Here is a 3,977-nt window from a genome sequence, read left to right as displayed (position 1 = left end):
ATTGGAAAAACTTCTAAATTGTTAAAATTGAGAGAGCTCTCATCTTAAACTATTGTACCGATTTTTGTTGGTATGCAGAAGCCCCCAAATGCTTTAAAACTCCAAAATAACCTCATTAAAAGATTTATTGCAGAAGGCTAATTAAAGATTAATGATAAAAATGTACCTATAACTTTAACTATTGCTCCCCTCTAAACCTTATTTAAATAGTCATTCTAAAATAATCTTTTGTCTGAATTGCCTTCCCCATCTGAAAACACTAGTACTTGTTACAATGGAACCATCTGAAGTTACAGGCTAGCCTCTTCAGATCAAATGTGAACCAAGGGCCATAGTTAAAAGTGAGGCAGTTATAGGGATGGAGTAGGATAATTACACAGGTAGTTATAGGAATCCCAATAAGTCCCATTGATAGAGAGGGAAACCTAGGAAATTTGAGAGCTTTTTGGAAAGCATCAAATGCCTATGTGAAAGTGACCATCTCTTTAAAATATAAATTTCAGGAAGGTAAAACAGAGCAATAGGTAATTTGGAGCCTGACTTAGGTACAAATAGAGATCTTAAATGTCTTCTCCATAAATATTAGTAAAAAGGATTTAGTGATCTGGGCAGGTGATCTGGATTTGTCCCATCTACCAGAAACCCAATTTGAATCCAACCCTTTTTGTTATTGATGGGTTTTATATTATTGTACCTCATTCATGGCTGAAATTTGGGGATGGAAATGATAGGGTGTCTCAAGTCAGCAACTGCAGGACCTGGAGGCCACGTTCCAGAGGAACCACTACCCGGACATGAGTATGTGCATGCAGGAGGAGATTGCTGTGTGGACCAACCTCACCGAGCCACACGTGCAGGTCTGGTTCAAGAACTGGTGAGCCAAGTGGCACAAGTGCAAGGGTAACCAGCTGCTGGACCTGTGCAAGGACGTCTACGTTCCCCAGTTCAGCGGCCTCTGAGGATGTGTATGCTGCTGGCTACTCCTACAACAACTGGACCACCAAGAGTCTGGCGCCAGCGCCACTCTCCATCAAGAGCTCCACATTCTTCAACTCCATGAGCCCGCTGTCGTCACAGTCCATGTTCTCCGCCCCCAGCTCCATCTCCTCCATGACCATGCCCTCAAGCATGGGCCCCGGTGCCATGCCCAGCATGCCCAACTCGGGCCTCAATATCAACAACCTCTCCGGTCCTCACTTAACACCACCATGTCACCGGGCGCCTGCCCTTATGGCACACCCGCCTTGCTGTACAGCGTCTACCCCGGACACATGCAACTCAAGCCTAGACAGCCTACAGCTCAAGTCCAAGCAGCACTCCTCGTGAGGCTACAGGCAGCCTGCAGGGACCGGCCTCAGGCCTCAAAGCATGCCACTACAACAGCTGACCTCCCAGGAGGGCCAAGAGGACCGGTGGTGGGCCCGGCACCCCTGGGGCGGGCGCTGAGGACCTGGCGCCTCCACGGCCCCTTGCTCCCCACCTCCCCACCTCCCCACCTCTGGCTTAGTTTTGTGTTTGCTTTCCTGGACCCCACTCAGCCCTCCAAAACAAGATAAAACGAAGCAAAAAGACGTCAGAGAAAAGTGCTGGAGAAAAACAAAAACGGATGAGCTGCAATTTTCCTCGGGATAGTGCCGGTGGTTCGTCTTCGCTCCCTCCCAGCAGGAGGGGCTGCTCCGCGGAGGGGATGCGGCGCGGGAGGAGCGGGCCGGGACCGGTAGCTCGGAGGGAGCGCTCCCATAACCCGCGTTCCCGCCGAGCTGGACCCGGACTGAGCGGCCTCGCCTGAGAACTGGAGCGCCACGGAGCCGGGGCAAGCCTGGCCCCTGGCAGGGTGCGAACCTAAAGGCCCCCTCTGAGCTGGGCGCGGCCGAGCATACCTTAGCTCCATCCAGATGCAGGTTGGACCTGGCGTTGGGCCGGGGATCAAGGTACCCATCCCAGGGTCCGGGACTCGCAGTAGACCAGCACTAACGGCCAGGCGCGTCTGGCCTATTTTAAGGCCACAGAGCTGCAGCTGGAGGTGTGGACAGGATGGAGGGTGGGAAAGATTCGTCTCTGAGCCTTCAGCCCCCGAGCTTCGCCGCCGGCTCAGGTCCTCCACTTGGCTTCCTGGCTAGGAGGTGGCCTCCTGTCCCAGCGAAGAGCCCCTTCCTCACCGGCCGCTGTGCGAAAGTCCAGCCTGGAGAGCTTGGGGGCGCTGCCAGGGCCCCACGCCCGCCTACACTGCATACCCGCTCTCAGACATACAGCCTCTCTGTGTATGTCGCACTGACTGTATAGAATCATAAATCTATAATTTATATTGACTAGTTCATGTACACCTATTAAAACCATAATACGAGCATGCTTTAAAAAAAAGAGAAATTAGAGGGTGTCTGTATCTGTTTGTGTTTGTATACCTCTGTGTTGTAGATGTTTGTTATTCCCAAAGTTAATTTGTAAAAGCTTTATTTATTGAATTGGATTATAGGAAATTAAGCATTTATATTAATACTCAGAAATATAAAAGAAACTGGCCGGAATGAATTTTGGGGTCACATAATCTGGCAAATATGCAGTGTTGAATTAATATCAGGTATTAAAGATGTTATCTCTTTGGTTTAGTTATTATAGGCATGTTTTTAGAGTTATCAACATTAAATATAATACTTTTATAGTACCTAGGTTTATTAGAAAGCAAATAAGATCTTGTTATTTGTTACAAGTTTGTTAGCAAGAAAAATAACTTGGTATGATGAAACTTTTAAGCAAATAAAGTAGAGGTAAATGAATTAAAAGCTTTTAGGTTAAACTCTATAATTATATTTTGGAAATAGTCTTTCCAGATATTGGTAACTTGAGTTTTGCTAAATTATGTTAAATGATGAAAAATCATTAAAAATCTAAGTCATTTCCAAATAATATACTGGAATATTAATTACTGAACATAGACTTTCCTTTTACAGAGTAGCTAAAAATATTTAGGATTATTAATATGTATGCTTGGCACCCATTAAGATATTTTTCATTTTTTTAAAAAAGCACATGTTTTCTAGAAACTATAAATAGTATTTATAAGTTTGCTAATCTATGGAATGCTAATATAAAAGATAGGTCATAATTTCTTACACCTTAGTTTTTGATAGAGACTCGGTTTTGAGGCCTCCTCCTGAATGAACTGCAATTCTTTTTTCTTATTCTAAAACCAACATCACCAGGCCAAGAAGAGAAAAAAAAAAATGACAGCTAAGTAGACAGCTAACTCAAGATACTGGACCAGGACTGTTTACGAATCACTTTGACAACTCACGCTTTTGCTCATGAGTCAAATTGTATTTCTTCCTTGGTCTCAATCATTTGAAAAAGTTTCTAAAAATCAGTCCAGGTGTTAGGTTTGTGGCCAACTACCTATGTCCAGCACTCTTAGGATCCCTTGGTGAATTTCTCTTTTCTAAGGGTCTAGATGGCCATCAGAATGGGTGAGGAAAGGTAGGTACACCAAGTAACCTAGATTGGCTAGTTCGAATAATTTGGTGTGATTTAGGCTATAAGGATGATCCCTAGTTGTCTAATATCCTTCCTTGGGGTGATTTAGGGAAGAGGGAATATTGGCTTTGCGTCTATTTTTTAAAGGAGACAGTTGGGAATGTTGTCTATGGATTTGTTAGTTTTTATATCAAAGGTACACTTGAAGGGTATTGTTTTCTATCTCTAGGAATTAGTTAGCCCCTTGTGGGGTATCTCTCCAGATCAAGGCCTTAAATGCCATAGAATCAAAAAAGAGAGAGAGAGAAATTATATAGCCAATACAGGAGTTCACATGGTGGCACAGCAGAAACAGTTCTGACTAGGAACCATGAGGTTGCAGGTTCGATCCCTGGCCTCGCTCAGTGGGTTAAGGATCCAGCATTGCCATGAGTTGTGGTGTAGGTCACAGATGTGGCTCAGATCCTGCATTGCTGTGGCTGTGGCACGGGCCAGCGGCTACAGCTTTG

The 3,977-nt window shown here is 45.1% G+C and overlaps 1 pseudogene; it reads left to right on the top strand.

Annotated features, from left to right (window-relative positions):
- Positions 1–731: 731 nt before the first annotated feature.
- Positions 732–1,387, top strand: LOC110258992 (annotated as a pseudogene).
- The last annotated feature ends 2,590 nt before the right edge of the window (positions 1,388–3,977 follow it).

The sequence above is a fragment of the Sus scrofa genome, unplaced genomic scaffold, assembly GCF_000003025.6.
Source record: "Sus scrofa isolate TJ Tabasco breed Duroc unplaced genomic scaffold, Sscrofa11.1 Contig604, whole genome shotgun sequence".
Taxonomy (NCBI): Eukaryota; Metazoa; Chordata; class Mammalia; order Artiodactyla; family Suidae; genus Sus; species Sus scrofa.
The sequence above is the reverse complement of the archived record's forward strand: the minus strand, read 5'-3'. Positions and strand labels throughout refer to the sequence as shown.